The sequence below is a fragment of the Ailuropoda melanoleuca genome, chromosome 3, assembly GCF_002007445.2.
Source record: "Ailuropoda melanoleuca isolate Jingjing chromosome 3, ASM200744v2, whole genome shotgun sequence".
NCBI classification, from domain to species: Eukaryota; Metazoa; Chordata; class Mammalia; order Carnivora; family Ursidae; genus Ailuropoda; species Ailuropoda melanoleuca.
In genome coordinates, this window is record NC_048220.1 from 113,879,994 (window position 1) to 113,907,012 (window position 27,019).

Below are 27,019 nucleotides of genomic sequence, written 5' to 3' on the forward strand. Positions count from 1 at the left end.
AAAAAAAAAAAAAAAAGCTTTATAAAAAAAAAAAGAAAAGAAAATAAATGGCACTAGGAGAGCCCCAACTCCTGCACCGGGCCCAGAAGCCCGTGGAGAAGGAGCTAAACCTCTACCGAGAACGTATCTGTAAATATCGTTTTGTTTCTTTTGAGGTTGGGGTTTGGGGAATCCTGAAGAAAACAGTGTAATGAACACTAGGCCCAGGATCATTAGGAAAATTCTCTTCTCAGTACTTGACACTTCAGAATATTCAGGAACAATCCCAGAGATACATCTGGCTGTTGCCTGGGGCTTTATTTCCAGGCAGATCTGGGGCTGGGAGTGGGTTAATTACGCATGATGCTGGGATGAAGGCATGTCTCCAGCAGGCTGCATCAGTCCCACAGTGAGGAAGGGGACCAGGCTACCTTTGCACGGAGGAGCACTAGCCAGGGGACCGCAAGAGATGGGTGAGAGCACTGGGAGCCCCTGCTGAGCCCTCCTCTCCTGAGCCACGCTGGTGTCAGGAGCCTCATGACAGAGCTGTGCTGAGACGCTGCTTATGTCGGAGGCTGAATCTGGTCCTGAGGATTGAAAGTCTGTGAGGGCTTTGCTTGGGGCCCTCAGAGGAGAGCATCATAAAATACTCATTGGAGCCTGGACTAAAAGCAAAAAAAATGGAGGGACTCTGCAAGGGGAGCAGATGTTGGCGGTGTGCCTGCCTCGGACGAGGCCTCTGCCAGACGTGGGGAATGACGCGTCGTAGCAATCCAAAGGCAGGGCATGGCCGATACCCTGTCAGCCAGGCCGGAAACCTAAGCGCCATCCCAGGTTTTTCTCTCGCTGTAAATCCTCTTACTTCGATACCACCCCACTCCTTTACCCATCACCCTGACTGCTGTCTACCGAGCAGGGCTGGATCCCACAACAGGTGGAGAGGCACATGCTTTAAGACACCCCAGGGAGAAGGCAATAAAAGTCTTAAAATATTTTGATATTTGATATATTTTTTCAAGGCATCTGAGAAAAATCAGAATCTGTGTTTGAGACATCTTATGGTTATCTTTGCTTAAATTCTAAGTTGTGTCTTGGGCTGATGAGGGGCAACGCTTCTAATGGTCTTAATCCCACGAGGACCTGGCAGGCCGAAACAGCCCCCTACTTCCTGTCTTCCCAGCTCCCTTTATTCTCCAGGAAACCACCTGCAGGATCTTCCAGAAATGTAGTTATTCCTGCTCCACTTCAACTAACTTCATTAAAATAAATATCGGATAGAATTCAATCTCCATTGCATGGTCTAGAAAGCTCTTCAATATCTGGCTCTTGATTTTATTTAGCCTCATTTCTCATCTCCTCTCTCCCACTTGCCCTCCTCCATATGCCCTGATAGGGTTCAGGGCATATTACCCCACAGCGCCTTGATATATTGAATATTTTAAGCAGGAGAGTCAGTCTGACTTCCTTCTCCCCTTGCCCTTCTTCCCCGAAACATGTTATAAAACCTTCAGGTGTGAGGTGCCGTCCCTATACCTGGAGGAAAGGAGCAGCCTCATCTCAGAAGACAAGGGGCACCAATTAGAACCCTAACAAACGGGCCTTGGTAATAAGCTTCTCCCAGTTTACTACACTTACCTCATACGGTAGTCCCCCCCTTATCCTTGGGGGATATGTCCCAAGACCCCCAGTGGATGTCTGAAACCACAGATAATACTGAACCCTGTATATACTATGTTTTTTCTATACATGCATAACTATGGTAAAGTTTAATTTCTAAATTAGGCACAGTAAGAAATTAATAGCAATAACTCATAATAAGAACAATTATAACAATATACTGTAATAAAAGTTATGTGAATGTGATCTATCAAAATATCTTACTGGATTGTACTCGCCCTTCTTGTGATGCTGTGAGATGATAAAATGCCTCCCTGAGGAGATGTGGTGATGGAGTTTGGGGCTGCTATGGACCCTCTGACGATAAGTCAGAAGAAGAATCCTCTGCTTCTGGGCCTCACGTGACCTCAGGTAACTGAAGCCATGGAAAGCAAACTTGCAGTTAAGGGGGGATGACTGTCCTCCTTAGTTTATCATATTCCTCCATGACCATCCACTCCTCATCAAACCTAACATAAAATACTCAGGTCCCACTGCTTCCTCAGGTCTTCATTTCCTTATAAAGTGTCCCATATCACATAAAACTTAAACTGAATACACGTGTATGTTTTTCTCCTGTTAATCTTTGTCAGTTTAATTTTCAGACCCAGCCAAGGACTCTAAGAAGGTCAAGGAGCACTTTTCCTCTCCTCTACGGAGCCCTATATCTGAAACATAGCGCCATACTTGAGGTCCCACAAGCGTCCCAGGCTGCTTCGTGCCTGTACGCCTTTGTACTGGCATTTCTTCTACAAGGACTATTTTCTTCAACCCCTTCCCCGTTGAACCTCCCAAACTCTAGCCCACTGTGAAGTCTTCCTTGCCTCTGTTAAGTCCAAGGTGCTCTCCGAGTATTTCATGCACCTCTCTGTGGACATCTGTCTCTTGTGTGCCCCTCTCTGTCGATCTGTGTCGACAGTGAGGGTACTGGGGGCCGGGACAAAGGATGTTCTGTTCACCTCTTCCTTTAAATGATGCCTGGCACATTGTAGGTAGTCAGTGCTTGTTTATGGAATAGAAGAATGAATGAACAAACTAAAACAGATTTGTTGTTAAGCACAATTATTTTAAATTCTTATTTTACAAGAGATTCATCCCATTCTTTTTCTTATTTCAATCATCTAATGGTTAAAATTCTACTTATTCAAATTTAGCTTAAACTCCCTTCTCTTCTCTTCTCTTCTCTTCTCTTCTCTTCTCTTCTCTTCTCTTCTCTTCTCTTCTTCTCTTCATGATACTCCGAGCGGAATTCAGCTCTTCCTCTGGTATTTCCCCCATGAACTCTGTGTTTTCCTTGAACATCTTCAAATTCTGTCCAGTGTTTGCAAACTTGTGTACATATTTGTCCTCCCCTCTGGAATGCAGGTTTCTATGGGGCCGGTCCTCGATCTTATTAACTTCATGATTCTGGACACCAAGTACCCAGAAGGAGTTCGTAAATGCTGCCTGAATTGATCTGAGTTGTACAGATACTTTAAAAGGTAGTATGGATCCCAGAAGATGCAGAAATAGATATTTCTTCACATCCTTCTCTGGTGGAAGAGCACCACCACCACTAATGACTGTTCTATGATAAAGAAAAAATAAAGGCAAAACATTTTAAAACAAAATACCTAAACTCTTTCAAGTGTTCTCTCCTGAAACAAGGGCAGGTTTGTTACAAGTGCCCCTAACCAGAACACCTCTGGCTGGAAAATTTCTGAAACATTGTGGGGTTTGGCGAGATGCCCTGTTGCTTTCACACAACATTCTAAGGTTCCCAGTGAAGCGCACCTCAAGCGTGGGTAGACGTCCCTAAGAAGGCTATTTGACTTGGAAGCATTAGAAAGCTTACACGCCAGCATTTGCTCCAGCCCACAGACAATAAAAACAACCCAATTGTGGCTTCCCTTTGGAAGGTTACCAAGGTTAAAATGATCACGGTAAGAGTGAAAAAGGCTCCCTATCCCTTTGTTTTTATTTTTAGGGTGTGATAATGTTAGCAGTCTCCGGCAGAATTTGCTTTATTTTAAAGCATGCGAAATAATCCCTCTTCTATTTTCCAGCCCTTCTCTGCACTTTTCTTTTTTTCTTTTTTTTTTTTTTAAAGATTTTATTTATTTATTCGACAGAGAGAGAGAGACAGCCAGCGAGAGAGGGAACACAAGCAGGGGGAGTGGGAGAGGAAGAAGCGGGCTCACAGCAGAGGAGCCTGATGTGGGGCTCGATCCCCACAACGCCGGGATCACGCCCTGAGCCGAAGGCAAATGCTTCACGCCCTGAGCCGAAGGCAAATGCTTAACCGCTGTGCCACCCAGGCGCCCCATCTCTGCACTTTTCAATTCCTCCCAAACTTCTGTAAATATGCACATCCAAGCACTTGCCTTTGCCTTTCTCCGTTCCTTCTTCATGTTTACACTTCCCCAGGGGAGCCAAACCCAACACTAATTAGCAGTGAATGGATTCCTACCTCTAGGACACTAGAGGGTCATTGTTTCCCCGGGGTTCCAAGGCATCCCTAGTCCCCTTCCCCTAAGTTCAAAGACCCCGAGCTACATATCCAGCCCTGAAGGGAAGATCTCACATCTGAATCAATTATGGAATTTATTCCTAAAGTTTTACCTTTCCTTTCCTAAAGTATCTTTTCATGCCTGGATAGTTTTATATACCCAGCTTGCTCGGCCTGGAACACATCTGCCCTTTACTTTTTTCAGCCTTTAAGACCTTACTGAAATACCATCTTGGTGTTTTCTGCCACTTACCTAAACAGTTAGTGGCTTCCTCCTCACCAGTCCCACTGAACTCATATCTTGATATTCTCATAACTTCTCTCATATTCCATCTTGATAGTTCATATCTTATGTTCTATCAGTTCATATTCTAATTGTGTTTAGTCTCTCTAGACTGATGTCTGCTACTTATTTATCTCATATCTTCAATATTCCCCAGCATTTAGTCCTGGGATATGGGAGGCACCAAATAAATATGTGTTAAAAGAAAAAGAATTAAGACAGAATATATGAAAGGCACTATAAGATAAACTTTAAATCTACAAACTAATAGCATGTTTTGAAGGACATTTGAAATAAGCCATATTTTTAGTTGGTGTGAACATATTATTGTTATCATTTTATTCATCCTAACAGTGAAAAAATACTAAAAGCTACTTTTATTAAGCATTTACAATATACCAAACACTGTGCTCTCTTACAGATTTAATCACTATAACAAACTCTGTAAGACAGATATCAAAATCTCACTGCACTGATGGAAAAATTAAAATTTTAGAGGGGTTAAGGAATTTGTCCAAACTTAAAGTCACAGGGCCAGCATGGCATCTCAGCCTGCCTGATTCCACTTGCTGCCTCCATTTGGTGTATTTTATTGTGGAACAAAATGCTCTAAGGAACCAGCAACCGCCATGAAGTCCAAGGTTGGGCATGACAGTAGCAAAAGCAGGCAGGAGAATCAGAAAGAAAGGAATATTTTTTTTTCTTTAAAGATTTTATCTATTTATTTGAGAGAGAGCACGGAAGGGAGATATATCATGAGCAGGGGGCAGAGGGAGACGGAGAAGCAGACTCCCCGCTGAGCAGGGAGCCCGATGGAGGACTCCATCCCAGGACCCCGAGATCATGACCTGAGCCGAAGGCAGACGCTTAACCGACTGACCCACCCAGGTGTCCCTGCAGACACAAATTTTTAAACGTAGAAAATCCCAGAGCCCCTACTCATAAACCATTAGAACTACTAAGTAGGTTTAACAGTGTTGCTGGAGACAAGATTAATGCAAATTCAATAACATTTGTATTCACCAATAATAATCTGGTGATAAGGAAATAATAAGACATATTTCATTGACATGAGTAGCAATAAAATTCATGAGATACCTAAGCATAAATCCAACAAAGGAGTTGAGAGAGAAGCATGAAGACATAAACTCTCCCCCTCAAAAGTCTATAAATTTAATGGATTTCAGTTGAAATCTCAACTGTTGTGTTTCTGTGTGTGAAAATGCTTGAAAGGGTATATTTAGTCTTGTATTCCATACCACCCACATACAAGCGGACCTGCTGCAATTTCACTGGACACTGGAACTGCAAACATCTTCGTAAAAGAGGGATGAGCACATCTGTTACCTGTGAGTGGGTCAGAACAGCCACAGAAGCCCAGCACTTTGAGCAATCTTGGACAAGGCAATGAGTTGTCCTGGGAATGGAACAAGGAGGAATATTTTTCAATATTTCCAACAGTTAGCTAAAGTAGGAAGTGCTCAGCAGATGATTCTAAATCTGACAAGTGAAAAGTTGAGAAAACCAAAATCTACGTAAGGAAGATTTCTTAAAAAGAAACCAATTTTTAGGAATGGGGAAGATAAGACAGGAGGTAAAGATGAGGATTTAGAAGGAGGAAAAAAATTCCAAAAAAATTCCAAACCACATTAAAGGTGGTCAGAGATGGGATCGTGGAACGGGTCAGGACCAACAGTCTTTGGAACCTTGAAGACATTGGTCTGGGATAACCACCACAACAGACAACTTAAAGGCCGCAGTCCATGGTGCGGTTACTCCTGAGACTGGAGGCATGACACCCGAGTGCTCCTCTCTTCAGCTCTTTGACAACGTTACTTCCCCAGAGAAAATCTGAACACAAAGTGGTTGGGATGACTGAAGGGGAAAATTATCTAGATTCTAAATCTTTCCCTTCAAAAATAAAAGTAATAGGAAAATGAGGCTGTAGAATATTGGCGACGTCATTTAGAAAGGAGATACAGGGGGTGCCTGGGTGGCACAGCGGTTGGGCGTCTGCCTTCGGCTCAGGGTGTGATCCTGGCATTCTGGGATCGAGCCCCACATCAGGCTCCTCCGCTATGAGCCTGCTTCTTCCTCTCCCACTCCCCCTGCTTGTGTTCCCTCTCTCCCTGGCTGTCTCTATCTCTGTCAAATAAATAAATAAAATCTTTAAAAAAAAAAAAGAAAGAAAAGAAAGAAAGGAGATACAGGTTTCCGCCACTTTTTGAAAGTAGAGGGATCCTGCGAAACCCTTCATGAGCTGAAATGGCATAAAGTAAAGGAGCAATTGCCAATTAATTTTTATGGGATTTTTTTTTTTTTTAGCATTCCCAGACCTCTCTTGGGCTTTTCTGATACTTTAGGACACAGTTTGCTAGCAGATACGCAAAATAAATTGAGATAAAGCAGAGAGGCTCACAGACCACAGGTGGAAGCTCCGGGGTGTGAGGCTGAGATGTTGAGTGTAGTTCCCAGGGAAGGGGCTCGGTGGGGCCTCTGCACTGCTCCGGGTGCACTGCCTCTTGAACGGCTCACTGCAGAACCAATGCTGAATGCGTTTTCATTTTTTGCCCCTTTCCCTAAAAGCCAAAATCCTTTTCGGATGTCATTGAGTTTAGCAAAAGCAGGTACCAATGTAGATCTTCTGTAAAAGCGGAATGGTGTCACGTGAACTCTGAAAAGTGGGGGATACCTGTAGCAGCAGAAAGGGAGTGGGAGGGCTGGCGGTGGGCCACCATCAACAGACTGTGTCAGAATGATTAGACCCGTGATGTGCCATTAGAACTCCTCAGGACAAACTGAGGGCTTCAGAGGGGAGGGGGGTGGGGGAATGGGATAGACTGGTGATGGGTAGTAAGGAGGGCACGTATTGCATGGTGCACTGGGTGTTATATGCAACTAATGAATCATCGAACCTTGCATCAGAAACCAGGGATGTACTGTATGGTGACTAACATAATGTAATAAAAAAAAACATTAAAAAATAAAAGAACTCCTCAGGACACAAACCCAGAAATAGGTGAGCTAAGCCTCACTGCTCTTTGGACCATGTTAGTCATTGAACACTGCAAAATAGCTCAGAACTTGGAATAAAACAAGTCTTTTCCTTCCTTGTCTTTCTTCCTTCCAACCCACTGAGTGTCACTGATCTTCCACGATGTTTAGGAAATGCTTTGCTTCTGCCAAAAACAAATGGCAAGTTGCTTAGATGGACATTCAGCACTTCGTGGCCTCATGCCAGTTTCCCTCTGCAGGCTTACTTCTCAACACCTCCTTAAACCAAGGTGACTTGAGGCTGCAAGCAGACTGGCTGTTTCACGGTTTCCCTTGATAAGCCAAACACACTCATGGACTCTTAGGAACACAAAGTCGAGGAGCCACAGGATTATTTAATCTCTCATTTTGTATTCGAGAAACAGATTCAGAGAAGAAGGAGACTCACTGGTTAGTGGCCAGGGACAAGACAAGAACCAAATTTCTTTATTTTGTTTATTTCCACTATGTCAGCCCATGGACCAGCCCAACAGAATGAATGAATATGTAAAACAAATTGTTGGGATTTTAAAACCAAGCTAAGGAAAATACAATAAACAACTAAGTAAATATTTTCATTTCAAATCAACTCAAAAGAAAATGTGGAAGATACAAATATTTTCTCTTGATTAAGGAGGACTTCACTACTAAATAGCTCAAGGTCACACTACCACATGCTCCGCAAGACAATAACCTAGAAACCAATGTTTCTTCGCATATGCAAAATTTCTCTGATAAATTTTGTGATGGCAGAAAAGTCTATTGACTTAATATATTAATGGCTTTTTATTTTGTGTCGTAAGTCTTCAAAATACTCTTGGGCCAAATCAATATCTTTGTATTGTATCCCATGTTACAAAGTGTTCATCACTCAAATAAAAGCAGCATTAAAACATTTGTTGTCTTTTTTTTTAAGATTTTATTTATTTATTTCAGAAATAAAGCAAGCAAGCATGAGTGGGGGGAGGAGCAGTGGGAGAGGGTGAAGCAGACACCATGCTGAGCATGGAGCCTGACATGGGGCTCGATCTCACGAACCTGAGCCGAAATCAAGAGCTGGGCACTCAGCCGACTGAGTCACCCAAGGACCCCTGTTGTTGGTCTTTTCAAAGCAAGTCCTGGCACATAAACTTTTCCATCTTGCAAACTGTGCCAAATCCATTACTTTCTCATGCCATGGTGTCACATCTCCCCCTATACTTCATCTCCACCCCAATCAGCTCACCCCAACTCATTTACTGATTCACGCATTTCTCCTTCCCGTAAACCCAACACGTCTGCTGCCTGTACCACACAGGCATTCACCACATGTAATCCTGGCTTATTATGTATCTTATGGTTGCATTCTATCTTTTTAAAATCAGTAACCACGATTTAACAAGAGCCTACGGTAAGCAGCAAGTGGTCAATAAGTAGAGTGAATGTAGAATTTGTCATTCAAACCAGGACACTTCTGAGAACAGAAGGTTGCTATTAATAATCACACTGGGACAACAGGTGTTAACCAGGGATGCCCCTGGCATGTGGGGACATACGGGTACCCTATCGATAAGTGACAGTGTGGCAAACACTACGGGCTGGCTCACTCACCATTTTTACTAACTCTTTTCTCCCTTCTTTGACTTCTTCTGCTACAGAAGCTGGAAAGCCCACTTTCTCCTTCCCTCCCACAGCTAGCGCAGGCCAGGAGCCACAGCTCTGGAGAATGGGACCTTAGTAAGGGATGTCTGATAATTTGCGCTTCCTGGTAAAACACGGCATAACACTTTCAAAGGTTACTATATAGCAATGCTAAGTAAGGCGGCTCTTGGCTTACACCAAGTAACCAGCACAGCCCCCTTCCCTTTCTTCCTGTGTGGACCTCGTCTCGAGGTGTAGTGGTCAACTAAAAACAGTGAAATGATAAATATGAGAGTAGGAGGAAGAATGGCAGAGCAGAAAGACAACAATAAACCAGGTCTCTGGGGGCAGCTCAACCTGAGGCTGTGTATGAATCGTGTCTTCCCCCAGAGTCCGTATGTGCCCTAACCCCCAGGGTGATGGTATTTAGAGACAGGGTTTAGGTTTAGATGAGATCACAAGGGTGGGGCCTCCTTGAGGGGATTAGTGTCCTTATAAGAAGAGACCAGAGAGCTCCCTCGCCCCACCCCCTCTCTCTGCCTTGTGAGGACACAGCAAGAATGTGGCCATCTAAAAGCCAGGAAGACAGTGTTCATCAGAACCCGACCATGCTGGCACCCTGATCTCAGACTCTCAGCCTCCAGAACTGTGAGAAGATCAATTTCTGTTGTTTAAGCCTCCCAGTTCATGGTATTTTGTTACGGCAGCTTGGGCTGATTAATACATCTTTCTAGAGCTTTTTTCTATGTGAAAATAAACTTTTTGTAGCTAGGCAGAAAAGTTCTCGGGGTGCCTGGGTGGCGCAGTTGTTAAGCGTCTGCCTTCGGCTCAGGGCGTGATCCCAGCGTTCTGGGATTGAGCCCCACATCAGGCTCCTCCGCTGGGAGCCTGCTTCTTCCTCTCCCACTCCCCCTGCTTGTGTTCCCTCTCTCACTGGCTGTCTCTCTCTGTCAAATAAATAAATAAAGTCTTAAAAAAAAAAGTTCTTTTATTCCTTGCAGCCGAAAGCATTTTTTACTTAGAATAGCTATCGTTATTTTGTTCCAATTAGTTGATACATATTTTCCTTAATCCCTACAACAGTCCTGAAAGGTGCCTGCAATTACCTTCATGTTTTGAATGAAGAAACTAAACTTAAGAAGGACTTGGTGACTTGTCCAAAGTTGTACAGGCAATAAACATCAGTTTGATTTCCAGCTCAAGCCCATCTGACCTCAGGGCCTGCACCTCAAACACAACAGATGCTCTGCTCTCACGAGCGGCAGCTGTGCTTGTCACAGGCAATCCCACTAAACAGATGTTGCTAGAAAGAAGGAGGGTGAAAAGAAGGTGATTCTCCCCTACTTTCTTGCCCTCATTCCCACCTTCTTTCTCTACTATGGAATACACCATCAACATCAATGAAATGTCCAGTTCAGCACACAGTATTTTTAAGTGCCTGCCTACTTACTTTATGCCAATGGTCATTTAAATATAATGTACAGAGCACCTGGCTAGAGATGTGTACAGGAGAGTAAGCGCCCAGAGAACATCTGGGGTGTTGTGAAAGTGTAGGGAAAACTCCCTGAAGCAGATGAGACCTGAAGGAATTTGCCCCTGTGAGTAAGCAAGCACTAAGGTAAGGAAACGTAGGTCAGGGAAACAGCAAGTGAAATGCGACATTTAAAAATGGACCACTGAGGGGCGCCTGGGTGGCTCAGTCATTACATCTGCCTTCGGCTCAGGACGTGATCCTGGCGTTCTGGGATCGAGCCCCGCATCAGGCTCCTCTGCTGGGAGCCTGCTTCTTCCTCTTGCACTCCCCCTGCTTGTGTTCCCTCTCTCGTTGGATGTCTCTCTCTCTGTCAAATAAATAAATAAAATCTTTTATAAAAAATAAAAATAAAAATGGACCACTGAATGTGAGGCAAGATAAAGGTGGGCAAGTCTGTACCTCAGTGCTTTCTCCAGCAGCGCAGCACTGGTACCGTTGATTATGGCCAAGGTGTATTTGTCTAAACCAGAGGCTCAGAAAAGTTTACAAGGCTTTAAAAGAAATCTTCATGATTAAATAAACACAATCAGAATGTATTTTGTTAGCCAAGACTGGAACTAACATTCTGTATTTGAGTCTTGGTCTCTGTTGTGATGGACAACTGTCACGAAATAATCTAGCATCGTGAACAAAAGATTTTAAGTCACTGATTTGCAACTCTCACTGACTATTGTAGCAGTGTGACAAGCAGGTGTAAGCCAAGAGTCCCCTTACTTAGCATGGCCAGACAGTAACCTCTAGAAGTGTGACGTCCTGTTTTCTATAGGTATTAACCAATGCAATTGTTTTAGAGCTTTGGCAAATCTTTTTTTACTTTCCTTGGCAGACAGTAATCACCAAATCACCAAATCACCACACAGAGTGGTTTTCACGTGGATGAGATGTGCTACACAGATAGAGGCTTCCTAAGGAAGCCTGAATTTAGGCAAGACAGAAGTATTCTTCTTTACCTTCTAAAGGACCTATGACAGGTCTCTAGCCAAAGCCGGACACCCAGCCCACGCTCTTCTGAATATTGTCTCTGCTTATTGGGGAGATAGCAATTCTCTGGCATGTGCAACTTGACAGAACACAAACCCACTAACACAAATTTGCCACAATGCTCCGTGCAGTGCTCTTAGGAGGCATGAATCCTCACTGGGGCTGCTCAAGGTTTAATTCCAAAACCCGGAAAGTGTTGCTAAATGGCTGTTTCTGCCCACACATGTCCTGTGTGAGTAAAGCAGGCAGGTGACTCCCACGGACTGTGGAAGAGCCAAACTGGGTCAGATCTCCCAAGAGGAGATCAGGGAGGTCAACGCAGGCCAGCCATTAGGAGATGTCCCTACACAGAAGCTTTCTCACTGGCTTCCCAGCGTCACCTAATCTCTGAGGTTGCAAGGAAAAACCAAAACATCAGACCTACGTTTCTTTTGGCCTTTGCTGTGCAGTACAGAGACCCACACCTCCCAGCTTGGTGGCCCCACGGAGTCATGCCTCACTATTTCCCTTCTGGTTCTTGCCCTGTCACCCCCATACTTGTCCATCATCTTCCCACATGAGTATTCCTTCATTCTGCTGTGTCCACACTTTTCAGGTGCCATTTCCAGAATGTTTTTACTGCATAGGAAAAGATAAGATCAGTCTTAGTTGCAGGGGGGACTTCTCAAATTCATGATGGAAGGACCTCTCTTTACACCAGTCCCAAGCCCAAAGGGTCCAGAAGAAAGGCTGGTTTCCCAGACAATTAGTACTTATTGAGAATGTAATTTGTAAGGCTCTGTGTTAGGATCAATACAGAAAACAAACATGCCACATAGAAGAATACTGACTGTCCAAAAACATGGGAGAAAAGAGCAAAACATAAAGATAAGTGGAAAAAGCAACAAATAAAATTGTATGTACAATATCTCAATATTTTTTTGGTTTTGTTTTTAACTACAAAACAACAACAACAACAATTCTCTGAAATGTTAACCATCGTAATCTCTCTGGCTGAAACTAAAGATAGGATTAGAGATAGAATTATAAATGATTATTTCTATCATTTTAACATTCATTTCTGTATTTTTGATAATAATACTAGCAACGACGACACTTATTGTGTGCCAGGGACCACTCTAAGAGTTTTACATGAACCAACTCATTTAATTCTTAAAATAATCCTAGAACGTAGGTGCTGTTATTATGCCCAAGAAAGGTGAGCACAGAGATCAAATTACATGCCCAAGGTCACATACATAGTAAGTGAGTCACAGAGCCAGGATTCAAATGCAGGAAGCTATTTCCAGAATTAAGATTTGACCACCTGCAAAAATAAACTATTGGGACTACATCAGAATAAAAAGCTTCTCCATAGGGAAGGAAACAATGATCAAAACTAAAAGGCAACCTACTGGAGTTGGAAAAGATATTTGTAAATGACATGCCCAAGAAAGGGTTAGTATCCAAAATATATAAAGAACTTATACAACTCAACATCCAAGAAACAAATAATCCAATTTAAAAATGGGCAGAGGTATGAACAGACATTTCTCCAAAGAAGACATCCAGACAGCCAACAGACACATGAAAAGATGCTCAACATCACTCATCATCAGGGAAACACAAGTCAAAACTACATGAGATGTGTAGTTCTCATGCCTGTGTTGGAGAGGATGTGGAGAAAAATGCACTGTTGGTGGGAATGCGAACTGGTGCAGCCACTCTGAAAAACAGTATGGTGGTTCCTCAGAAAGTTAAAAATAGAGCTACCCTACAATCCAGGAATTGCACTAGTGGGTATTAACCTCCAAAATACAAAAAACAAACAAACAAAAAAACCCCCACTAATTCAAAGGGATACATCCACCTCTCTGTTTATAGCAGCTTTATTTACAAGAGCCAAATTATGGACGCAGACCAAGTATCCATCAGTAGTTGAATGAATAAAGAAGAAATAGTATGTGTATATAAAATGGAATATTCTTCATCCATAAAAGAGAATGAAGTCTTGCCATTTGCAACAACATGGATGTAGCTAGATAGTATAATGCCAAGTGAAATAAGTCAGTCAGAGAAAGACAAATACCATAGGGTTTCACTCATATGTGGAATTTAAGAAAGAAAACAAACAAGCAAAGGGGAGAAAAAAGAGAGAGAAACCAAGAAACAGATTCTTAACTATAGAGAACAAACTGATGGTTACCAGAGGGGAGGTGGGTGTGGGGATGGTTGAAATAGGTGATGGGGATGAAGGAGGGCGCTTGTAATGAACACCGGGTGACGTACGGAAGTGTTGAATCGCTATATTGTACCCCTGAGACTAATATTAACACTGTATGTCAACTATAAAAAAAATTTTTTTAAAGTAAATAAGACGTGGGGCACCTGGGTGGCTCAGTCATTTAAAGCATTTGACTCTTGGTTTTGGCTCAGGTCGTGAACTCAGGGTCACGGGATCCAGCCCCCTGTCAGACTCCGTGGCTCAGCTGGGAGTCTGCTTGTCCCTTTCTCTCTGCTCCTTCCTTGCCCCCACCGCACCCCCCCCCCAGCTCATGCTCTCCTCTCTCTCTCTCTCTTTCAAATAAATACAATCTTTAAAAAAATTCTTTAAAAAAATGTAAATAAGACTTAACCACTATTTCTTGCTATCTCTAGAATATATACTGTTTTATAATACATAGTTTATAACAGAGAAGTATAATCTTCCTTTTTTTTTTAAAGATTTTATTTATTTATTTGACAGAAAGAGAGCACAAGTAGGGGCAGCGGCAGAGCAAGAGGGGGAAGCAGACTTCCCTTTGATCAGGGAGCCCAACGTGGGGCTCTATGCAGGCAGGGCTTGATCCAAGGACGCCTGGACCTCAACCCAAGCCAAAGGCAGACACTCAACCAACTGAGCCACCCAGGCACCCCTAACCTTTCTTTCTAATAAAGAAAAAAGATTTTAAAAAGAAAAAGAATATAAGACAAGGTAGACAAGGAGAGAGAAGGTGAAAGAATGAGTGTTTAAAAGGGAGTCAAGAGAGGGCGCATGGGTGGCTTGGTTGATTAAGTGTCTGAAACTTGACCTCAGTTCAGGTCTTGATCTCCAGGTGGTAACGTTCAAGCCCCACATTAGGCGCCATGCCCAGCATGGAGTCAGGAGAAATGACCCCACACTTAATATCTCTGGATTTGTTACCTCACCTGCAAAACGAGAGGGTGAACAAGACTACATTCTAGAGAAATATTTACCTTGCATGTTACCAATAGTTGGCATGAAAGAAGCCTCATCATTTTAGGCTTGGCCGGCACATCATTGATTAGTCTACAGCAAATTTGCTGTCTTTGTGCTTTAATTTACCTTTTAAAACCCACATGTCCCATAAAGCAAATGCACAGAGTAAAAGAACTATTAGTAGAGGGGCGCCTGGGTGGCTCAGTTGTTGAGCGTCTGCCTTTGGCTCAGGTCATGATCCCGGCGTTCTGGGATGGAGCCCAGATCAGGCTCCCTGCTCAGAGGGAAGCCTGCTTCTCCCTCTCCCACTCCCCCTGCTTGTGTTCCCTCTCTCGCTGCCTCTCTCTCTGTCATATAAATAAAAATCTTTAAAAAAAAAAAAAAAAAAAAAAGAACTGTTAGTAGAGCTAAAGGTATGACCCTGTATGAGTGAGAGCACTGATCATCTTCAAAAGACAGAAAGTGATAAGGAAACAAATGGAATGCAAAATGGCCTGGCAGCATGCATGATTCCAAGGGCAGCAACCAAGTCATTCAAAAAAGGCCTTGTCCCCTGCAGCTCTGGCTCCTTACCTTTCCGCAAGACTTAGCCCCTGACTTTTCCTCCTCATTCCTTTGTATAAAACCCAAATTATGCAAACAATGGGTGCTAATCTGTGAGAGCAATTCCTCCATCTTCCCGAGAGCCATCCTTGATCAACTAATTCTGATACTCGCTGAACTTTGGCTGAACTGGCTAAAGTCCTAGGAAACATTTACCCCTCCCGCCCCAAGCCAGATGCTCTTAAGGGCGTTCCCATGCCTGGCATTTTCAAATAAAAGGTTATGCCAATGGTGCCCTGGTTGATTTCTTTCCACCAGCTATGTTGCAAAAATAAAGGGAGGGAAGTTGGAAGAGGTGGAGTGAGAGAGCTATATCCACCCCTACAATAAGAAAAAGCACATAGATGCTGTCTAAAGCTGATAAATCAAGACCAGCTACATAAGCAAATTACTCAGAAATAGGGTAAATGATCAAACACCCAAGAGCAGAGTGACTGTACCCAAGGAGGGGGACTGTTATTTTTGTTAGAATCTTTTAAAATGCTCTAATTCATAAAATTAGATGAATGCATTATTTGATAACAAGCAACTTTTAAAAGTCAAAACTTGTAATTTAAAGTAAAAAATTACAATTACATAATCAAGGGTGTCTACAAATTATTTCCAGTAAATAAGCCCAACAAATGGAGATGTAGGCTTTCTCGGTGACTTAAGGACTGGGAAGACAGTATGGTGAGCAGCTCCTGTGGCAGGCCTGGAGAAGGGAAAGCTGCCTCATCTCCCAGCCTGAATGCAAGAGGAGGCAGTGGGCCAGCATGCACCCAGATCTGCTGCTCAGGCCTCCCAGGTTCTCTGACAAAGTCAGAGGAGTTTGCTAAGTGGGATACCTGGGCTTTCTGGAAAAGCATCAAGCTCTCTCTTCTCCTTGGAAGATGAAGAGTTCTTTTAAAGTTTCCTGCTCTCTGTCTTGGTTTTGTGTGTCTGCTTGTTTCTGTGCAACTCTCTTTGCACCTAACTCTTTCTCTTTGATCCTCTTTCCCTTAATCTGTGTGTGTTCTGCTCCCTGAAGGCTCCTTTTCCCTACAGTTTTATTTTTCTCTCTAATCTTAAATTCTTCTCACCATTCCTACCTTGTCTGTCTTCTCATCCAGATTTTTCTTTAAGTCTTAGATGACTCTCATGTATTTTTGTCTCTTAATTTTCCATGTGGATAGCTGAAATGACCTGAGTCTTTTGAATGCAACTTGCTCATCTGGAGAACTGGTTAATATTCCGCACTACACTGTATAATACTGGCTGAGCTATCTTTGAAGTTCTTGGGAGAAAATAATTTTAGAAGCTGTGATCTGCTTAATCAAATTGTAGACTATTGCCTTCATAAGTAATTTGAATATTTTCTTCTCTTGAAATATATAACTTCAATTCTAGAAAACTTTTTCTAGAATGACAATAGGCAGTGACAACAATAGAATGAGACTAATTTTATAAGCAATTGGTCCTCTCAACAACTGAAAGAAAGGAGCCAATGAATTAAGGCTTTTTAGTCCTTAGTGAAATACTGTAATGAGATTCAAAAAATGAAGTTGGATTTCACATTATATTTTAATTTTTAAATTTCTCAAAATGTAACTATCTTTCGGCTGAAAAACATTAACTAGGAAGAAATATTTCTTTCTTCTTTTAAAACTGTAAGTCTAGAGGCTTTCAAGTTTTCCAGTCATGTGCCATCAATGTACAAAATTGATCTTACAGGACTCATTGCTCAGGAATCGTGGATGTGTAAAGAATTATGGTTCTTTAAAGTCACCGACATTTGCTAATGAAAGTATCTGAGGGGCGCCTGGGTGGCACAGCGGTTAAGGTTAAGCGGCTGCCTTCAGCTCAGGGTGTGATCCCGGCGTTATGGGATCGAGCCCCACATCAGGCTCCTCCGCTATGAGCCTGCTTCTTCCTCTCCCACTCCCCCTGCTTGTGTTCCCTCTCTCTCTGGCTGTCTCTATCTCTGTCAAATAAATAAATAAAATCTTTAAAAAAAAAAATGAAAGTATCTGAATGATGCCACTGCTGCCCCCAGATGAATTCATCTTAACTGAAAACCTAAGGCTTAAACAAAGAGCATAGAGGGCTCTATGGCCTACCTGTAGTTATTACCAGGAAATTTAGATTTCATACAAACCTGCCTTTATTTTAAATGCAGTTTAGTTATTAGGAAAAAGCACACACCTCAAACTAAATATCCAATCCACATTTTTTCCTAACACAGAAGGAGGCCTCTCTGAAGGGTTTTCCAGGCTTACCACTGAACAGTGGTCATGCCAAAAATAAACCCATGAGGCAAATTCAACAGCACAAAAAACAGGAGTCCAAGGAGAGCAGGACTTAGCTTTTCCCCCACTGGCCTCCTTCTGGGACCCCCACCCACATTCCCCCATCTCCTAATTAGAGGGCTAATTAGGACTCCAGATTTAAATGCTAAATGGGGAGGGAGATGTGGTGCCAGGCCAGGATCCCTTTAACATCAAACACTCTCCTCCTTCCTACTTCTCCCCTTAGTGCAGTGAGCTGTGGGAAGAGAGCTGGGCCAGCAGGGCTGATTGGCTGGAGGGCAGTGTTTGCACTCAGTTGTCTGAGAGGGAAGTCTGTCTCACAAATTGCAAACTCTGAAAAGATAAAATTTAAAAACAACATGCCTGGGCTTTTAGTACTTTAAGGAAAAGAAACAAGTATCTTATAAGCTCAATTATTATTACCATGGTGACATGAGGGGACGTGAGCAGATCTCAAGAACAGTTCCTGTTTCCAGCCAAGCAGCGTCTCAACGGTGCGGGGCGACTTCTTCGGTTACCATGGTAACCAAAATTAGAAGTGCTTTTGCAACACTAACAGAAACCATCTTTTGAAGCGCTTCTGTGAATCACATTGAATACCGATGATGCAAGCTTGAGTGATACATATTTTTCAAACATTAACACACGCACGCACACACACACACACACACACACACCATTTTGCCATAAACAAATATTCCTTTTAGATTCCCCCTTGAAATCTTGACTTAACTTGGAATAGATTTTTCGGTCTGGTTTTGTTTGTTTCTCTTTTGGATTCCCGCGGTCTCAAGTGCAAACGCGATTTGTTTAATTTCCAAACTTGTCTGAATTGCACGAGTAAGAGCTTAGAATGTGGTTCATTTGCTCGCATTTTGAAACGGGATGAGGAATGGGGTGGGGGAGGGTGGGTCTAACAGAGAGCCCTCTTGTCTACTAAACTCTGGAGGACGAAAACGGGGGGAGGGTGGATGGGGGTAGGGGGAGGAGAGGCAAGGAGGGGACGAAGAGGGAGGGAAGGAAGGGAAGAAAAAAGGGCAGACGACTGAATCGTTGCTGCCCTAAGAGCAACCTCTCCATCTGCCCAGATGTTGTCTCAGGCACGCAAAAGCTGACCACAAACGACATTTTAAAGACCCCGTTGCCATCCTTTCCTGGCCATCCCGGAGCTCCTAATATTCCTGAAGGGCCCCCCGGGAAGAGGAGAGGAGGCTCTTCCTTACTTGTGCAGTCTTCAAAAGAAGCACGATTCTTTAGGGAGCGTCGTGGTATGGGGTGTGCTGTTCGCTGTCACTGCCCTCACTGCCAGTCCCCAGCGCTCGGTACAAACTGTCCACACCTGGGCTCGCGCCCTGGGGCTCCGCTTCCGCGCCAGGTGTGCGCCGGGTGAGGCGCGAAGCAGTCCTCCCGGGCTCGGGTGCGGGCGCGCACACCCACGCGGGGCCAGCACGGCGCCGGGACGCGGGGACACACGCGCGCCCAGACCCAGGGGCTCCACACACCGCACAGGCACCGGCACCGGCACCCGCGCCTCCCGCTCCAACGCCCCCTGCTCGCGCGCGCCGGGCGGCCCGAGAGGGCCCCCCTCCCCGGAGCGCCTACCCTTCTCCTGACCCCAGCTCGCCCCCCGCCCCGCCGGCAGTCTTGTTTCCGTCTGCCCCTCGGCTCGCCGGGGTCACGGGCGCCGCTCGCAGGCCCGCCCCCCGCAGGTCAGCAACCTGGCGAAGGAGAGGCGGGCGGGTGGGGGGCTGGCTGCGAGCCCCGCGGCCCTCGCTTACCTTCGTGGCGAGCCCGGCTCACGGGCTCGGCGGCGCGGGGCCAGGAGCTCCGTGCGGTTGGCGCTGGAGTGCGCGCGGCGCTGTGGGTGCGTGGGTTGCGGGCGCCGCGGCCGCGCGGGAGGGTCCCCTAGCTGTCAGGGACAGCCGACCTGACCCACAGCGGCCCCGGCAAACCCCGCCCGCTGGCCCGGGCCCGGGCTCTGCGGCGGGGACAGAGGCGCCCCGCAGCGTTTCCCGGAGGACCAATCGGGAGCGGGGGGCTGGCCCGGGGGAGGGGGCCGGGGGCCGGTCAGGCGCCGGGACGCGGGCCCGGACCTCGTAGGCCGGTTTCTATGGCAGCCAGGAAGGAGGGGCTGGAGGGAGGGGGGTGCGCGGCGCGGGGACACCCATCGCAGACACTGGAGGAGGGGGGTTTGGTCTTCTCGCAGAGAGAGTCCCTCCTACAGCATGGACGGGAAGCGGCGACACGGCCAAAACAGGGTTGGCACAGCTCTCGTCAACTCACGCCTCGTAATGAGCCGCTCGAGCCTCTTGATCAAAGGTTTCCGTGTCCTTGGGAGACCGCGACCCAATAATCTTCCAACAGAACGGGGTTTTCAACAAAAAACCGTGACAGCTCCTTCGGGTGAGTGTGGCAGGGTTTAGGCTCTGCAGAAGTGCTAATGCCGCTCTCTGCCTGGGTCCCTCGCAGACGTTAGGTCCGGGTCGTTTGCTACCACTAAGGAGTGACTCCTCAATCTCCTGTCCACTCCCCAGCTATAACCTTCCGGCTAGTGGTAGGTGCCAAATATTTTTACAGTTTACAAACAGGGAAGCCAAGTCACTGAATTGAGTGTTGAACAGGGAATGAGAGTCGCAGAATAGTAAACGCATAGAGGTTATTTACTGAAGTTCAGGTCCTTCATTTTACAGAGGAGGAAAGTGAAGTCAGAGAAGTCAGTTATCTCAACAAGGGTCACACAGCTTGGTTCATGGCAAAGCCAAGAGCAGGCACCATAAGTCACAGCTCAGTAAACACTCTTTCCACCTCTTCATGCTCTCGTATTCTGTATTCCTGATTGCCGGGGTAATATTTACAAAGGCAAAAGTGCTAAGGAGACAAATAACTTTAGTTTAAAATCCATTTATGGTAGAAATTAGGGAAGCCAAAGATTCATTGTTATTTGCCAGGCACTATTACAAACACTTTCACAAGAGCAACCGATTAAATCCTCAGAATAACCTTATAAATTAGGTATTCTATTGTTGCCATCCCTATTTTGACAGATGAGGAAACTGAGGCCCAGAAATGTTACTTGACTGCTCAAGATCACACAGCTGTCCAGTGCTGGTGCTGGGATTCAAACCCAGGCAGTCCGACTCCAGAGTCAGCGCTCTTCTTCCTTACTCTGCTGCCTCTTTGTATGATTAAGGGGGCCAGGAACAACACGAACAGCAAGAAATAAAACCTTGGACAGCTCCAGGGACTGGTCATTGAGATTGGCAAGCAACCCAAAACAACCTGGAATGATTGCTTCCTTGGTTGATGAGAGTGGTTATCTCCTTGTGTAGGATAAAAGTTCTCTGTGAGAAGGGTTTGTCTTTAAAGGAAGGCCCTTTCCTAAAAGACAAAAGGTTTTTTTTTTCTTTTAAGAGCAATCTTTAAAATAGTACATGCCATCAGTTTATTTTTTTAAGATTTTATTTTTAAGTAATCTCTACACCCAAAGCGGGGCTCAAACCCACAACCCGGAGATCAAGCGTCACATGCTCCACAGAGATGGAGCATTACTGAGCCAGGCAGGTGCTCCTATTTTCTTTCTAAAGCAGTAAAGTAAAGGGTAAGACTTTACATGTTTAAAAATATAAAATGCTCCTTGAATCCTGTAAGATGGGAAAACACAGGATAGGAGATCATACGGAAACTGCCTAGAAGCCAAAAGCTTCTAACCTAACACAGACTCTCCCGTAGACCCTCTCATCATGCCCGCATAGAACACCATAGATCCTAGATTCTAGTGGCTTGGATGGTGATTGAAGACTTTAGGCTATCACAGAAAAGGAAAACGTCAGCATCAGAGACCGCTTTCAAAGTCCCTTAACCAGATTCCATCCCAGGAGCCCCCTGTACCACTATTTCTCTTGCAGCCACTCTGCTAGGGCCGAGTCCCTTTCAAATCAGAACATTTCCTTCATGCTTTCCCTTCCCTTGGACGTCCTGGGATCCCCAGCTGTGTAGGACTGACTTCTCATCCAATTCCCTCCACTTGAAAAAAGTGTCATTTTTCTTCTGGAAAGGGCCATTCGATAGGTTGATTACAATGTAGCAGTATATAGAAGTTAGAAATTCTTGTTTTGAATAGTATGGGGAAGTATTTTCAACATATTAAGTGAAAGCAAAAGTTACAAAGCAGAATAACACAAATTTGTGATATGTTTGAGTAGAAGGAAATACACTAGATATTAGTAATTTTTTTTGTAACCTGGTGGAATCACAGGTGATTTAAATGATCTTCTTAATAGTTTCCAGCATTTTTTCCTTTTTTCTACAATGGGCATATGTGTCAAAAAATATTATTTTTCAAAAGAATTGATGAAAACAGTCAGACCTAGTCAATGTAGGTAGTCTCAGTTTTCTAACCCCTGCTCCATTGTGTTGGCAGAAAATAAGTCAAATACATTCTTAGGAACAGCCCTGCATGATTCTAACACAGGAGGTACTGTTCTATGCTTTGAGAAACACTGGCAATGTTTCAAAGTTTAGACTTTTGAGACACAAAGTTACACCTTGCCTCCTAGTTCGGCTTCAAGCATCTTCTAACCTCAGGTTCTTCATCTCTACTCTGGGAATTGTGAGAATTAATGAGATAAAGTTTCTGGCAAACAGTTAAATTACTCTGCCTTAACCCGGAGTCCATGGGCTTGGGGGCGGTTAGTAGGAGGAGCCCCCCTGAAAATGTGTTAAAGGATACTTTTATCACAACCTTTAAGAAGGTGGGGCCACAAACGAGTCAGTACTTCCTCTATTAAGTGCTTAATAATAATAGCTATTATTACTATTTCGAGTTCTGAGGGATTGTTCCACGTTCGGTATTATTCTGGGGCATATAGGGACATTCTATTCATTTTGTGGACATTGTTACTGGTACACTGCACCCCCACCGAATGTGAACCTGGACTAGGTTTTTCCGACCCCTACGCTCCTTCCTCCCTTCCTCCCATAGGGATATTGGACAAACCTTGGGAGAGGAGACAGAGAAAAGGTTTTAAGACTGCGTAGTACTGTAGGGCTGGATCTGCAACTCAAAAGGCATATCTTTCTCCAGAAAAATTTCTCTTCTTTATCCTGCTTAGGATCTGTGTGCTACCTAAATCTGATCGTTCCTGTCTTTCAACAATTCAGAAAAATTCTCCATCTCTTTGACTATGACCCCTATCTCATGTTTTAACCTTTCTTTCAGAAATTCCGGTCGGATGTTATGTGTAAGTTATGTATGTCTCCTTCTAGCTCGTGTCTTTTTTCATGTTTTCCAGATTTTTACCTTCTGCTTAACTGCTTTTATAGTCTGGTAATTTCTTCTGATCGAACTTACATTTCACTAATTCTCTCTTGAGCTGTAATTAATTAGCTGTTTAACCTGATTCCTGGCTTTATAAATTACCTCAACGGTACAAATACAATGAAATCAAGAGGTGAAAGTATGAGAATGCCAATTTCATCCTTTCACAGCAGGGGGTCAACTGACAGCTCAAAATTGAATCACAATTAGTATTTCTTAACATCTTTTGTCCTTCACTTTATACAAATCTTTTAAGAACTAATATTTATTGTAGTAAAGAAAGATTTATCTGCGTTTTACCATTTCATTCTGCTTATTTGTTAAATTCAAGCAAAATTAAACTGAATACTAGTATTCCTTCCGTAGTATCTCCCAGCTGTATCTAATAGATAACTACTATTTCACAGGACAGTTTCTGTCCTAATATAGGCAGTCTACCAGACCGCAAACCACAGCTAATGATCAGCTAGTATCTTAAGTGAATTCATATATTGGCATTTACTTCTCAGCAGGTATTAGCTAACATTTTGTGTCTAAAGTATATTTGGGTTACTCAGAAGAAGCATAACTATTCCTAGTCAATTATTCTGGTTTTTTGGTTTTTTTCAAAGATTTTATTTTATTTGGCAGAGAGAGAAAGAGAGAAAGCACAAGCAGCAGGGGGAGCGGCAGATGGAGAGGGAGAAGCAGGCTCCCTGCTGAGCAGGGAGCCGAATGTGGGGCTCCATCCCAGGACCCCAGGATCATGACCTTAGCCACCCAGGCATCCTGATTTTTTGGCAGTTAATTTCTTATTATTCTCTAACATTTCTTGTCTTTGTGGCATTTTCATTTTAGAAACAAAAAAAGCAATTATTTACTGAGAGTAAGCAGAATGTTCTTGCTTGAGATTAAAAAATCTAAGACAGCTGCCTTAGCCCAGTCCATTACTTGTATGAAACATGAACAATAGGTAACAAGATATTTTTAGAGTAACACCTGGCTACACTATAAAAAAGAGACCATCAGAAAGGTCCACTCCACTGGCTACTCGTCTGTGCTTCCTTGAAGTGCCCTATGCCCGTTGTTCCCCAATTGACCCTGATTCCAGGAGTAAGGGTGCTCGTATTAGCTGGGAACTTGTTAGACATGCCATTTGGGGGGCCCTAATCCAGACCAGTTGAATCAGCAACTCAGAGTGTGGGGGTCTAGCAATGTGTATTTTTAACAAGATTCTGATGCACACTAAGTTGGACAGCCATTGCCAAGAAGGTGTCATCTCAGGGCAAGGAGATGGCAAGGAGACATCAAAAGACAATTTGCTGCATGTACTTTGCCAGCTTTTCTGATCTCCTGTTCCCTGCACCCCAAACCTCACCAAGGGCTGACGTGGATTCCAAAAAGAAAATGAATGGGCAATCCAGTGTTGCCAACCACAAAGAGACCTTGTACAAAGGTTAACTGTATTTCAGTGATCAAGACTGTAGCCGGTGGAGTCAAGTTCCCTGGTTTCAAATACTGGCTCCATTCTTTACCAGCGGTTCCTCATCGCCTCCATCCCTTACTTTCCCCCGTTTATATTTACCTCAGGAGGTCACTGAGATGATTAAATACTAAATGCTCAGCATAGGATAAGTGATTCATAAATGATGCTGTTATGTCATGAGATTTTTCAATCCGAGGCTGTATTTTGGTTACAATGCCCATCAAGGTGGGCATTGCTTTAGGTGAATAATTATGTGATATTAGGTTTTAGGAAAGGTGAAAAGAAAAAAATATTGAATTCACAGGCTGCCTTCCTACCTACATGTCGACAGGATTAATGAAGTAATGTTTATACAACACAGAGAAATTTTAAGATATCCCCATAGGGTCAGGATACACTTATAATGACAGCCTCTGTGTTTACCATTTTAAAGCAGTACACTTCTAGGCCTCCAACTACAAAGGATCTTATCAGTTGGTGGTGGTGGTGGTGGTGAGGGTTTTTTAAATTCCTGCTGCTTCTCATTTAAATCTTTTATGACAGCAGGTGCCTGGGTGGCTCAGTCGGTTAGGCGTCTGCCTTTGGCTCAGGTCCTGATCCCAGATCCTGGAATTGAGTCCCCTGGCAGGCTCCTTGCTCATCGGGGAGCCTGCTTCTCCCTCTGCCTGCCACTCCTCCTGCTTGTGCGCATGCTACCCACTCATTCTTTCTCTCAAAAAAATAAAATCTTAAAAAGAATAAATCTTTTATGACAAATTGTGTAAGAGCCATAGCACACCTCAGCACATTATTTCTGAAAAAGATTGAGCTTAGGTTCCCCCCTCTCCTAATGTAACTAACACAGAGTTAACCTAATGAATGCAAAGCTATTGATAAGTTTTCTCCAACAGAATCAGGTTAAACTTTTAAGGTCAGGCATTTCCTTTTAATTTTGCATGGCATAGTTATAAAACACTATTTCCATGTGAACACATTAATGACCATTTATCTGATCATGGGTTTAAAACAACCCATGTTAAATTGAAGATGTACATTAAAACGGACTTAATTTTCTGGTGTAGACTTTATCTACGTTTAGGCCTCAGTACTGTTGGCTTATTCCAGTTATAAAGTGGGTAAATAGTCTAGACCCCTTCCAGTCTCGAAATCTTTAATTTCAAGTTGAATGTAGCAGAAACAGAAGCATTTATGTTTCCACAAAAATATTCTCATTTTCAATAGTGTATGAGGATGGCAGCCTTTTTAAATTTTTTTAATATTTTATTTGACGGTGGGGGGGAGCACACACAAGCAGGGGGAGTGGCAGTGGGTGAGGGAGAAGCAAGGTTTCTTCAGAGCAGGGAGCCTGATGCAGGACTCGATCCCAGGACCCTGGGATCAGGACCTGAGCGGAAGGCAGATGCTTAACCGACTGAGCCACCCAGGCGCCCTGGATGGCAGCCTTTTTAAACTGGTAAGGCTGTAAGAGCCTTCTGTTTTCGTACACGTTCAAAAGACTTCTGGGTTTTAAGTGTATTCCTATTAGGGTTCAGTTCTCCTTTGAATCAGATTGTAGGTGTGGTATAATAAAAGAAATATGTATTCAGTCTTTTCCCTGGTTTTTGGCACAGAGCTCTTAAAATCCTTGGAATTTCCTGAGTGACATCTTTTGTGATAAACTTTTTACCCATACCTGAGTTTATGCTAATGAGGTGATCTTGGCACTGGTCACCAGAGGAAACAACCACATGATTTGAGGGCTAGGACGATCAGCCACACCCCAAAATATCCACAGAAGGGGGGGCTGGAGAGTGAGTTCAATCATCAATGGCCAATGATGTAATCAATCACATCTAGGTAATGAAACTTTAGTAAACAAGGTTAAGGGCTTGAGACTTCCAGGTTGGTGAACACATCCATGTGCAGGGAGAGTGGAGCATCAAGAGGCCATGGAAGCTCTGCCCACCTCCCCTCACTCCCTTTGTCCTGGACATCTCTTCCACTTGGCTGGTCCTGGGTGGTTTCTTTTCTTTTTTTTTTAAAGGGATTTTAAAGTAATCTCTACACCTAACCTGGAGCTAGAACTTACAACCCAGAGATCAAGAGTTGCATGCTCTACCGACCGAGCCAGCCAGACGTCCCTGGGTTGCACCCTTTATAATAAAACTGTACTCATATAAGTGCAGTGCTCTCATCTCCAAGTTGTTCCAGTGTATTGACCTGACAAGGGTAGGAACTCCTCATTTGTAGTTGGCAGGGCAGAAGTACAGGTATCCTGGATGCCTCATTTTTGGCTACTGTCTTGTGGTATTGATCACTTAACTTATGGAGTCTATGCTAATGCTGGCTGGTGTCAGAAGTGACGGGGACACCCAGGTGGTGTTGGGAGTATAGAAGTACTGCTGTTTGAACAGTGGAGTAGGGGAGACAGAGGAGGCTCTCCTATCATTCTGCAGTGCACTTGGGATTCCGGTGATGACCAGTGGCTGGCACTCTAAGGCCCAGCTATCTCTGTAGACCTAAAAACCCCACTAGGAGTAAAATGGGAGTTATAAAATATTCACTTCGGTACTTAAATATACATCCTGGTTTTTCATAGTTGTCTTATTAATATG

At 43.9% G+C, this 27,019-nt stretch overlaps 1 protein-coding gene across 4 annotated transcripts in view; it reads right to left on the reverse strand.

Moving 5' to 3' along the window:
* NIM1K (NIM1 serine/threonine protein kinase) overlaps positions 1-19,618 on the reverse strand; it is a 70,080-nt gene extending 50,462 nt beyond the window's left edge. For 2 of the 4 annotated variants that reach the window (XM_034656958.1, XM_034656959.1), the window contains exon 1: positions 19,422-19,618. The gene's annotated coding sequence lies outside the window, so the exon portion shown is untranslated. Of the gene's footprint in view, positions 1-18,066; positions 18,224-18,866; positions 19,347-19,421 lie in introns of those variants that run through there. The other 2 variants (XM_019802263.2, XM_002921706.4) reach the window with 2 other exon arrangements.
* Positions 19,619-27,019: the final 7,401 nt, after the last annotated feature.